Raw genomic sequence first — 13,215 nt, forward strand, 5'->3', positions numbered from 1 at the left:
AGAATCTAAAGAGTTTCATCCAAATGGAAGAAAAATAATACTAATTGTTGTTGTGAAGGATAGATTATTTTCTTGAGAAAAGAGCCCACATTATCTTTAAGTGTGCCTTTTACAGATAAGTGTGACTTTTGTAGTAACATACAGGTCTCTTCTCTCTTTATGGAGAAAAAAAAAAAAGCCAGTGTGATAAGTAACCAGAGTCTGTTCTGGAAGCAATATGCTACTCCTTTTTCTTTTTACTTTTAATAGAAGACAGTTACTGGTGTTAAATACATTTATTGTAAACTTCAGACACAAAAACAGGTTCTCTATGCCATTCACATGCACATTAAAACCAAAAAGCTGCAAATTACAATAATGCATGTAATTATACAAATGATGCCACTCTGACCTTTATGGGTCTTCTGTCCATACAAGGTCATCAGAGGCATTATCTATGAAGCCTTAAGATTCAGAAGTGCTATTACTACCAAATCTCTGATTAACACTGTGAAGTATTTTGGAAGACAGTTTCATGAGCTGGCTAAAATTTCTTTCTTTTTTTTTTTTAATTAAATCATAGTGGTATACATTAATGCGATCATGGGGCACCATACACTGGTTTTATAGACCATTTGACACATTTTCATCACACTGGTTAACATAGCCTTCCTGGCATTTTCTTAGTTATTGTATTACGACATTTATATTCTACATTTACTAAGTTTCACATGTACCCTTGGCTAAGCTTAGCAGCAGTCATCGTCTTTAAAGAAATGTTAGCCACAATGGCTAACATTTCTTTAAAGACGATGACTGCTGCTAAGCTGAGCCATACAAGAGGTTTTGGTTGAATTGAAAATGTAAGTATTTTATTACCACGTGCAGTTCTGTGATGGGCAAGCAGGTTGTTGGCACCCCTACCAAAAATAATTATTTCTCCTTCATGACTGGCACAAGCTGTATGCCATAACCTTGGTTTTTCAGAATAGGAATAATTAAACTGTATCCATTCATTTTTACTGATGCAGTAAGTCCAGGAATCACTGAATGGCTGTTTATCAGTGGTAAATCTTCCAAACAGAAAAAGGTGATCTGAAGAAACTGGTGTTAGTGAGTGCCAAGACTGGCCAACTGGGCCTTGTGGAATTGTGCAAATAATAGAATTCATTCTACTCTCATGTCTCCAGATTAAGGTAGTGAAAATGGTTCATTCAGGCATCTCAATATCTGCCTCCAAACACAAAGCCTTTGTTTCCAGCAATTGCACAGACATGGGCAGCGTGAGGTGAAGATGCTTTACTGGTAGTTACAGGCTAGTTCTACTTAAATGTTTCAGTGTCTAAAACGTGTGCATGATCATTCCATCCTTTTGGATGACTTGAATTCCAAATTTGTTTCCGCAAATTCAGAAGTTCCCCAAACCTTATTTTTAGGTAAATATCCATACCCTCTAAAAAATATTAACTTGTTTTTATATACCCAGATGCCAAGTTTGTTCTTTGATGATGGAGGAATTGAATTCCTTGGCAATCAATTCATTCCCATTGTTACACTCTGTCTGTAGACCTTGAATCCAACATGTAGAACTTATTTGTCTTGCCTCTTGAGTGATGTCCTCCAAACAAGTACAGCATGCTGTCTCCACACACTGCACAGCTTCCCGACATAGGAGGAATATAACCTTCAATGTTAATTTTCATCCATCTTCCAGTCTCCATTTTGTAGATACATAGTCCTTCTCTAGACAGATAAAAATCACTAACTTGATTACTCTGTAATAGGACTGCACTAGAATACCCTTCAAATTCCTAAGCTAGTGGTGGTGGTAGGTAGGTAGGTAGAAGTCTGCTTTCCTGGGGAATGGGACAGAATGGATGCTCTGCCTTGGAGGTGCCCGGAGCCATGACCCCATGGGGGCGGGAGGGCACATTTAAGGGGGAAAGTCCTCCTACTCCTTATTTTTCAATAAATGGGTTTTGGTATCTTCAGTTATCAAAGGAATTGATTAGATTCTTAAGTTATTTATACGTGCAAAGCTAAGTGGAGAATTTGACACAATTATTCTGATTGCTGAGAGGCAGTAAAACATGATGATAAGAGCTTAGGCTCTAGAACTAGACTGCCTGGATTTTGATCACAGCCCTGCCAATGTGATCTTGGGCAATTTATGTAACCTCTCTGTGCTTGATTTCTTCAACTATGAAAGAAGGATGTTGTTATTCCTGGGCTTATAGGATTAAATGAGTTTATACACATAAATAGAATAGTGACAAACATATAGTAAGTACTTAATAAATTCCAGCTATTACTGTCTCTCAGACAAAATAAATGTAGGTACAGATTTAGGGGTTGAAATAAATGACTCTTAGAATTTCAAGATTTGACAAACATTTTGAAGCGGTCCATTAATTTATATGTAATGATGTAGGTAGGGGAAATTGGCACAGTGAGAAGGGAAGCCACCATTTTTGAAGAAACATTACAGAGTTGGAAGTCAGACAAATAAATTCACATTTGGGCTGTTTCTTGCTGGTGTGTGAACTTGGGAACATTGCTTAACCTTATAGATTCTCAATTTTCACCTCTATTAAATGGGAGAAATACTACCTTACAGTGTTGTGAGGATTTGTAGTAATAAATAAAGAGTTCTTAGCACAATGCTGGTACATAAGAGGAACCAAACAGTAATTTAGCAGTTCTCTTCTACTATCCTGATAGCTAGAATCCCTTCTCTTCCAAATCTCTCTCTTCCTGGGTCAAGGTGAAAGAAGAGACTTAGGGGAAAGTCAATCCACTTCTTTTTTAATGGACTATATTTTGGGAGCAGTTTTAGGTTCACACAAAGTTGAATGGAAGGTACAGAGATTTCCCATGTACCTTCTGCTTTCACTTATTCATAGCCTACCCTCTATTGACATTCCCCACCAGAGTGACAAGTTTGTTACAACTGACGAACGTACACTGACATAACATTATCACTCCAAGTCCATAGTTTACATCAGGGTTCACTCTTGGTGTTATACATTCCATAGGTTTGGACAAATGTATAATGACATGTATTGACCATTATTTTGTCATCCAGAGTAGTTTCATTTTCTAAAAGTCCTTCGTGTTCTACCTATTTTAGTTTTTCTTTTCCTTGTTTGAGATATGAACACTGTGACATATGAGTATCAGAAGGCATTCCATGGGTAGACCTGGTGAGTTATCTCAGCAGGACTTTAGAGACATTTTTCAGTAGCATCACTCAATGTGTTTGGGTAGCCACTGGAGTGCAAATGCAGGTTCATATGATTTGGACCTGTTGAGCCAAGATGGTGCATGGTGTCCTGAGAGTGCATTGGGAGAGAAGAAAATATCAATCATGTGTCTCACTGGGAGCAAGGGTTCCATGGAGGTCAATATCGGGCAAAGTCAGAGATTGGAGTAGGCAAGAGATGTTGCTGATTTTTAGCTCTATGAGCAGGGGCTTGGGATGACAGGTAGATTTGGAAGAGAAAGCAACACAACTTTTGACATTTCAGTACACTGATGAAATTATAAAATAAAAATCAGTGAGAAAATATGAGTGATGGCAATTAACATTTAAATTTTAAAACTATTTTATAGATTTAGGTATCCAAATGCAGTTTTATTACACGAATGTGTTGTGTACTGATGAAGTCTTGGGCTTCTTGTGTAACCGTCACTGACATAGTACCCAGTAGGCAATTTCTCATCCCTCACCCCCTCTCACCCTCCTACCCTCCTACCTCCTGAGTTATTTAGCATCTACTGTGTGCAATATACTGTGTTATGTTTTGTCTGTGGTAGGTATTATTATTCTGTATTTTAGAGATAATAAAATTGAAATTTGGAGAAACCAAAATCTTTTCCAAAGTAATAGAATTAGCAAGTGATAGAGCTGAGATCAAAACCAGTCTGTTTTGCTGTTTAGGAATCTAGTTTCTACATTAAGGACACTGGTAGAAACGTGATCTCAGGAAAATAGGAGCTCATATCCTGTACCTAGGCACAATGTGAGACCAAGCCATGGCAATGCATTATAGAGCACTTTAAATTTCCAAAGAGTAAGGTCAGGATTAATCTCAAAGCCTGGGGCTGGATGAACTTGAGGAGAGGTTAAGTTGATTTCAGTGACAGAGGAGGAAGGCTGCAGGGAAGCAGCCTCTCAATTCATTACCACAGTCCTCCCACCATGTAGTACTTTAAATGGTCCCCTGGAGTCTGCAAAGTGCAAAGCATTAGTGTACAGCTCTAAGTGCTTTTGCTGTCTAATTTGTTATCAGGGAGTGACCAAGTAGTATGCGTGTTTATGGATATTTATGGTGAGCAACAGGGATTCTTAAGTTAGGGATATAGAGGTATATTGGCAGTGTTTTATGTGGAAACTCCTTCTGTTCTCTGAATTTCAGTAGAATAAATCATGGCCAGAAACTCTGGATTTTAATGGGAGTGAGAAAACAAAGGTGAATGTTATCACCAAGTTGGAAACAAGGTAGAAAAAGAGATGTCTCTATCACTAAGTTGTGCCCCAAAGATTCATATTTAACTACTTCCTTTTTAGGACCCCTGAACAGAAACTATTATGTCTTACAGTAGATAACTTAAGTTACTATACAAAAGGTTGGGTTTTTGAGGATGGTAAAGTCAGGATTTGAGTTCATCAACTGATTAACTCTTTCAGCCTACTTCCAAGGCAAAGCGTTTTACACCACAGTCGATTATTTGATTTCTAACATTTTTAATATGAACATCAGAGGATTTGATCGATAGCCAGGAAAACAGGAATCTGTTTGGAAACAATCGCATATTCTTTCATCATGCAGTAAGCTACCTGTTTAGTTTAAAACAAGTCCTCTTACCCACTCTAGGAAGGCTTGCTTAGACCCAGAAATATTCTTAGATCAGGCCAGTGTCTCACTGGATTGTTAAATTTTGTGGATGAGGGGTATAGTTAAATTAAAAATTTAAATATTCCAAGGACATATTTATTCTTTCTCCAGTTTGTGAAACTGACACTTTTTGGAATGGAAGACGATTTTTTCATTTGTCACCCCCTTAAAACTTTTGGTTCTGAGATAATTCTCACAGTGTTTGGTATAGAAGTGTCTCATTGGACTGGATCAGCAGTACAAATATGGCTCCATATACAACTTGAGAATATATTATTAAATGCTTAAGATCATACCACCTTAGGGCAGCACCTGAGCCTCAGAGGACTAGGGCACTGGCCCCATATACCTGAGGTGGCGGGTTCAAATCCAACCTGGCCAAAAACTGCAAAAAAAAAAAAAAAATCATACCTTAAATAAAATAAAAACAAATATACAATTTTTTTGGCTTTTTTATTATTAAATCATAGCTGTGTATATTAATGCGATCATGGGGCACCATACACTGGTTTTATAGACCATTTGACATATTTTCATCATACAATTTATTTTTAAAATTTTTCTTCTTTTTTTTTCAGGCTATGTCCATATATATACATGATCTTTACTTTTTTTTTTTTTTTGTAGAGACAGAGTCTCACTTTATCACCCTTGGTAGAGTGCCGTGGTGTCACACAGCTCACAGCAACCTCCAACTCCTAGGCTTAGGCGATTCTCTTGCCTCAGCCTCCCAAGTAGCTGGGATTATAGGCACCCGCCACAACGCCATGATCTTTACTTTTTAATGGGTTAATTTTAACTACATCATAATACAAAAACATTCACCTTATAAAAATTTCAACACAGAAGTGTAAAAAATGAGTTACCTTTCACTTACCCCTCTCTCTTGAAACTCACGATCCTCATGAGGTTGTATTTAACCATTATTAGAATCTTAGTATGCATCAATTTAATTTTTCTTTTCTTTTTCGAGACAGAGTCTTACTATGTTGCCCTCAGTAGAGTGCATCACAACTCACAGCAACCACAAACTCTTGGGCTTAAGCGATTCTCTTGCCTCAGTCTCCCAAGTAGCTGGGACTATAGGCACCTGCCACAACACCCAGCTGTTTTCTTGTTGCAGTTGTCATTGTTGTTTAGCAGGCCCAGGCTGGGTTCAGACCTGCCAGGCTCAATGTATGTGGCCGGCACCTCCAAACCACTGAGATACAGGCGCTGAGTCATCCATTTAATTTTTCAATGTAATTTTATATACACATATACACAAAAGTATAAATATGTTTTTAAACTGTACCACTTGGGCAACATATTTTTTCACTTAACAATATGACTTTGGCTTATATTGCCACTGAAATTCACCTCATTTTAAAAACTGCTGCATAGTATTTCAACATACAGATGGAGCATAATAGTTAGCCATTCCTTTATTGAGAGACATTTATATTGTTTCTCATTTTCTACTCTTATGATTAACGTCCAAATGAGCATCCTTGAACATATGTGTGTCAAAATATGCACATACTTTTTTAGAATAAATAAATAGAGATGAAGTTTCTGGAATGAAGGACATCTTCAGTTTAGTGGAGTTTAGACAGAAATTGTCAATCTGTCTTTAAAAACTTCGGAGTTTATGTTCTCAACAACAGGGTAAGGGAGTACCATTTCCTCATACCACTGTCAACACAGAATATCACAAATCCTATTACTATTCTGCTAATTTGATGGGTAAAAAGGGTAAAAATTATTTCCATTTTAATTACCAGATCATAATATATTATTAATTTAGTCACAGCTAGAATAATTTTGCTAATATTTACTTGGTGTTTTCCATCTGCATTTATAACATAATTCCATATGGTTTTATTTATTTTAGGAAGTCTGTTTTGGCAGTAGAGTTAAAGCAAGCTCATAGCATAATTTGAGAAGATTTGTTACTTTCCTATGATCTGGAGACATTTCTGTACAATACGGAAATATTTCCTCTGTAAAACTGCTTCTGCCTTAGGACTTTCATCTTGGTGGGTCTTTGTAATTTCTTTCACTGTTATCAGTCTACTCAGTTTTTTTTTTTTTTTTTTTTGGTCTCTTCTTAATTTTGGTAACTAAGCTTGGAAAATTATTGATATCATCTGGATTTCAAATGTCTTAAGTAGAAAGTGATATGTCTTCTTTTCTACAATTTTTCTTTACTATCTTTATCATCTGTTATGTGTTATTTCAGAGTGTGTGTCTGTGTATGTGTGTGTAGCTAAAATTTGGGTAGGAAAAGAAAAAGGAAAAAATAAATAAAATTTGAGTAGGTAATTAATTTGCATTTTTAAACAACTGGATTTGCATTTGTGTGATTATTTTTGACATTGTTTTATTTCTATTTTAAAGTTTATTTTTCATTTTTATACATACGAAGTATGTATAAACACGAAGTCATACATACACATAGTTTAAAGAGTCAGGCAGCCGCACAAGACATATTTTAAGGAACATTAAGCTCCCATCTCCTATTTTCCATGCACCATGGACAATGACTCTCCAGTGTTTCACATGATTCATCTGGTATTTACCTCCAGCTCTCCATAGGACATGCTGATACAGCTACTTCTTAATGGCTCGGTTTCAGGCATTATGAACTGACTTCTCATCACCTAAGATGACAATTAGCTTTGTTTTCAACTACTTTCTATCTATCCCTATTTTCCATCCCCTCACTGTCTGCTCAGGTGCACTTTTCTTATTTATTGTAGTTTTACTGATATCAATGTTCAGTATTCATGTTATTATGAACAAGTCAGTGATTTTCATATTGGCTGCCCATTTAAATCACCTGGAGAGCTTAAACAATACTAATGCCTAGTTCACATTTAATGAAATCCAGATGCAGCTCAGGTGTCCGGAATTTTAAAACCTTTTTAGGTTATTCTAATGTTTGGCCAAGGTCACAAACCAAGAAAATGTTATTCATAGCTGATTACTCTGTTTGCTCTCCTTTTTAAAAAATCTTTTGCATTTTCTTTGGAGCTACATTTTCTTAATACTCTGTGTTCTTAACCCTAATTGAACCTCAAACTTTTCTTGATATGTTTGTGCGCATGAAGTACTCAATCAGTTTCATCTTTTTGAAGAAACCACTTCTATGTAGCCTTCCAACCAGTTTTTGCCTTGCTTAGTTGCTGTCTGGGCTGCCCCAAGTAGTCATCTCAGAGTCTCACTCCACCATTCTCCTGGAAGTTCCTTTCTCTTCTTTTCTCTTGGAGCCTATGTCTTCCTTCCTCTTGGTTTACTACCTCTTTATGTTACAGCAGCTGTCAACAACTTTTATGGAGACAGGAGTTTATACAAGGTGAATTTTTAGAAATTATCTTTATCCTTATAGCTTAGCTGGCTATGGAAATATTTGTCAGAGATAATTTTTCTTCCGAATTTTAAAGACAATGCATCACCACTTTGTCTTGTAATTTTCAATGATGCTACTGAGAAGTATGATGTCATTTTGATATTTTGTGAGACCCATTTTTTTTCTCTCTGAAAGTTTTGAGGATCTTATCTGTTTCAAGTGTTCTGAGATTTGAGGATGATGTGACTTGGAGAGGGTATATTTTTACCTGTTGATGGGTCCTTTCTATGTGGAACTCATTTCCTTCAGTTGTGGCTAATATTTTTCAATAATGATGATTTCTTCCCCTCCATTTTCTCTTCCCTTTCTGGAACTCCTTTTATTAGGATGTTAGACCTCTTGAAAAAGTTTATATATATATATGTATATATATGTGTGTGTGTATACACACACACACACACACATATATATATGTGTGTATATATATGTGATTCCAGGACACATAATTGACAATATTGTAAAAATAAAATATATTTTAAAATATATATATTATTTGTTCTTTAAAAGAGCTCCTTTACTTCTCTGAATATTCCTTTGTTTCATAGCACTTTTCTTTCATGGAAGCAGCATCTCATTTTCTTATGAGAACAATAATCATAGTTTTTCTTAAAGTTTTCTTCCCCTTATATAATCTAACTTTTTTAAAATTTAGCTTTAAAAACATCTGTGGAGGGTGGTGAGGGTGGATTTTTGACTTTTTGCTTGTACTTAACTGTTCAGCTTCAGTACTAAAAAGCTCATTGGGGATTTACTTGCTGAGACTTCTTGACTGTAGCTTCTGGCCAGACCCTTTTGAAAGAAATTCCACAATGTTTGTGCTTTTAAGACATTTTTTAAAAGGCTGGTCAATGGATGGCCAGAAAAAATACTCTTTCAGTTTCCTGCCCAGAGGGTATAAGCCTGGCTGCCATGTTTTGAGAGCCAAATGGAGGAAGAAAGTTAGAAGCCTTGATGTTTAGCATGTCAATTTTTGCTTAATGCCACCCTTTTGGTACCCTGCTTTCAATTGTGCCTGAAAGTCTCACCATTCTTTCTTCTCCAGAGAATACACTCCAGTCTTCTTTCAGGGTAGGAGAGAAAGAAAGTTCATTATGTTTCATGGAGTGAGAGGGAAGATCTTTTTTTGCTCACCAGATCTGACTGTATCTTCTTGATTTAGTGATGTCATCGCTTCACTTCAAAAGTAGCTGGAAAAATAAATTCTTAAGCATTTTGGGAAATGTATGGTGTAAATCAAATTCCTCCCATGCTTCTCTCTCTGCTGGCATGGGCTTCAGCTTTCTCAATTCTGATATATAGAACCATTTGTTCATTTGCTTTTTAGCTCCCAAAATTATGTTTCTGTTTGCTCATCTCCTGTTCTCTGTGTCCTTGGAAATCTATGGCTATTTTTTAAAAAGTATTTTTTTACCATCATTTTAATGTTTTTTTGGAAGAAAGAAGTTATGTCTTCTATAAATGGTTTAATCTCTTTATTCTCAGAGAACTTTCTTTGTATGATTTTTATTCCTTTTGAATTTGGTAAGATGTGCTTTATGGTCCAGAAGCTGATCTATCTTGGTGAATGTTACACATATTTTTGACAAGAATGTGTATTATGTTGTTGTTGGGCGGAGTGTTCTATAAATGCCAGTCAGATCAAGTTGATTGACAGTGGTGCTCAGATAATTTATATCCTTACAATTTTTCATTTGATTTTCTACAAATGGAAGTTTAACTTTTATTGTTATTAACAATTTCATCTACTTTTTGTAATTTTTTAGCATCTTAGGGTGATGTTATTTTCAATGTTTTTGGTGGCGAAAGCTGTGTTGATTGGTTTGATGTAACCACGTCAGATTGTATAAAAAAAATCAACACGTTAAAAACAAACAACACTTTTAAGGCAATGACTTTTCTTCTAGGCAACTCTTGGCTTGCAATGCAATGTTTGCCATCTAGTACTGTGATTCTTAGTCATTTCCAGAGAACTATTAAATTCCAGCAGTATTTTTAAAATTTGACTTTTGTCATATACTAAATTTGACATTTGTATTGTAAAGAGTCTATATATGTGCTAAAATTTATAGAAAGATATGTTTAAACATTTAGGCATCTTAAATTTGTATTTTCCTTTTACTGTTGTCAGGAAATTTAGTCCCAGTTTAAAAAAAAAAATGAAAATTCCCATATGGCTGAACAGACAGTAATTTGTAAATATTTTTATGGATATTTAAATAGATGGTATAGTTTCTGCTTTGGGGGTATGAATAATATTCTAATAAATTTAGTATACGCAGCTTCCAGTGTTAGGCAACTCCTTAGTGTTATGACTTGTCTGCTGAACTTCCGAGAAAAGTGGTTAGAATATTCCACTGAGATTCATGACCCATAATTTACCCTTTTTGTTTTTGTTTGTGTTACGGCAGTTCTTACTTAAATATTGTGAAGCTATGTTGATAGATACATAAAAGTTTGTGATAAGTATCTCTTGTCAGAATGTGTTGTTCATCAATGGAAGAATCCAAATAAAATATTTTTGTATATTTCTGTGTTTCACCTTGAATTCTATTTTACTTTTTATTTAACCAATATCGGATGAGGTACTGTTTTCCATCCTTCTATTTTACAGAGTTATTTTTCATTTTAAGACTTTCTTTTGTAAACGGCACATAGCTGGAATTTGTTTTATTTTGTTTTGCCATACCTGAGAGTCTTTGTCTTCCAACATGGTCATGGAATTACTTTTACATTTATTGCTATTACTGACATCTTAGACACATTCTTGCCATCTGATCTTATGTTTTCACTCGACCATTATTTCTTTTCTTTTTCTTTTTCTTTTCCGCCCTTTTATTGTAATTACTGATTTTTCTTTGTTTCGATTTTTTTTTTTCCTTTTTTTTTTTTTTATTGTTGGGGATTCATTGAGGGTACAATAAGCCAGTTACACTGATTACAATTGTTAGGTAAAGTCCCTCTTGCAATCATGTCTTGCCCCCATAAAGTGTGACACACACTAAGGCCCCGCCCCCTCCCTCCATCCCTCTTTCTGCTTCCCCCCCATGACCTTAATTGTCATAAATTGTCCTCATATCAAAATTGAGTACATAGGATTCATGCTTCTCCATTCATGTGATGCTTTACTAAGAATAATGTCTTCCACTTCCATCCAGGTTAATACGAAGGATGTAAAGTCTCCATTTTTTTTAATGGCTGAATAGTATTCCATGGTATACATATACCACAGCTTGTTAATCCATTCCTGGGTTGGTGGGCATTTAGGCTGTTGCCACATTTTGGCGATTGTAAATTGAGCTGCAATAAACAGTCTAGTACAAGTGTCCTTATGATAAAAGGATTTCTTTCCTTCTGGGTAGATGCCCAGTAATGGGATTGCGGGATCGAATGGGAGGTCTAGGTTGAGTGCTTTGAGGTTTCTCCATACTTCCTTCCAGAAAGGTTGTACTAGTTTGCAGTCCCACCAGCAGTGTAAAAGTGTTCCCTTCTCTCCACATCCACGCCAGCATCTGCAGTTTTGAGATTTTGTGATATGGGCCATTCTCACTGGGGTTAGATGATATCTCAGGGATGTTTTGATTTGCATTTCTCTAATATATAGAGATGATGAACATTTTTTCATGTGTTTGTTAGCCATTCGTCTGTCGTCTTTAGAGAAAGTTCTATTCATGTCTCTTGCCCATTGATATAAGGGATTGTTGGCTTTTTTCATGTGGATTAATTTGAGTTCTCTATAGATCCTGGTTATCAAGCTTTTGTCTGATTGAAAATATGCAAATATCCTTTCCCATTGTGTGGGTTGTCTCTTTGCTTTGGTTATTGTCTCCTTACCTGTACAAAAGCTTTTCAGTTTAATGAAGTCCCATTTGTTTATTTTTGTTGTTGTTGCAATTGCCATGGCAGTCCTCTTCATGAAGTCTTCCCCCAGGCCAATATCTTCCAGTGTTTTGCCTATGCTTTCTTTGAGGATTTTTATTGTTTCATGCCTTAAATTTAAGTCCTTTATCCATCTTGAATCAATTTTTGTGAGTGGGGAAAGGTGTGGGTCCAGTTTCAGTCTTTTACATGTAGACATCCAGTTCTCCCAACACCATTTATTGAATAGGGAGTTTTTCCCCCAAGGTAAGTTCTTGTTTGGTTTATCGAAGATTAGGTGGTTGTAAGATGTTAGTTTCATTTCTTGGTGTTCAATTTGATTCCAAGTGTCTATGTCTCTGTTTTTGTGCCAGTACCATGCTGTCTTGACCACTATGGCTTTGTAGTACAGACTAAAATCTGGTATGCTGATACCCCCAGCTTTATTTTTGTTAGAAAGAACTGCCTTAGCTATACAGGGTTTTTTCTGGTTCCATACAAAACGCAGAATCATTTTTTCCAAATCTTGAAAGTACGATGTAGGTACTTTGATAGGAATGGCATTGAATAGGTAGATTGCTTTGGGAAGTATAGACATTTTAACAATGTTGATTTTTCCCATCCATGAGCATGGTATGTTCTTCCATTTGTTAATATCCTCTGCTATTTCCTTTCTGAGGAGTTCATAGTTTTCTTTATAGAGGTCCTTCACCTCCTTCGTTAGGTATATTCCTAGGTATTTCATTTTCTTTGAAACTATGGTGAAGGGAGTTGTGTCCTTAATTAGCTTCTCATCTTGACTGTTATTGGTGTATACAAAGGCTACTGACTTGTGGACATTGATTTTATATCCTGAAACATTACTGTATTTTTTGATGACTTCTAGGAGTCTTGTGGTTGAGTCTTTAGGGTTCTCTAAGTATAAGATCATGTCGTCAGCAAAGAGGGAGAGTTTGACCTCCTCTGCTCCCATTTGGATTCCCTTTATTTCCTTGTCTTGCCTAATTGTATTGGCTAGAACTTCCAGCACTATGTTGAATAGTAAAGGTGACAGAGGACAACCTTGTCTGGTTCCAGTTCTAAGAGGAAAAG

At 35.9% G+C, this 13,215-nt stretch overlaps 1 pseudogene; it reads right to left on the minus strand.

Annotated features, from left to right (window-relative positions):
• Positions 1 to 444: 444 nt before the first annotated feature.
• LOC128576723 (kelch domain-containing protein 2-like) lies at positions 445 to 7,498 on the minus strand (annotated as a pseudogene).
• Between the last annotated feature and the right edge of the window lie 5,717 nt (positions 7,499 to 13,215).

The sequence above is a fragment of the Nycticebus coucang genome, chromosome X, assembly GCF_027406575.1.
Source record: "Nycticebus coucang isolate mNycCou1 chromosome X, mNycCou1.pri, whole genome shotgun sequence".
In the NCBI taxonomy this organism is placed as follows: domain Eukaryota; kingdom Metazoa; phylum Chordata; class Mammalia; order Primates; family Lorisidae; genus Nycticebus; species Nycticebus coucang.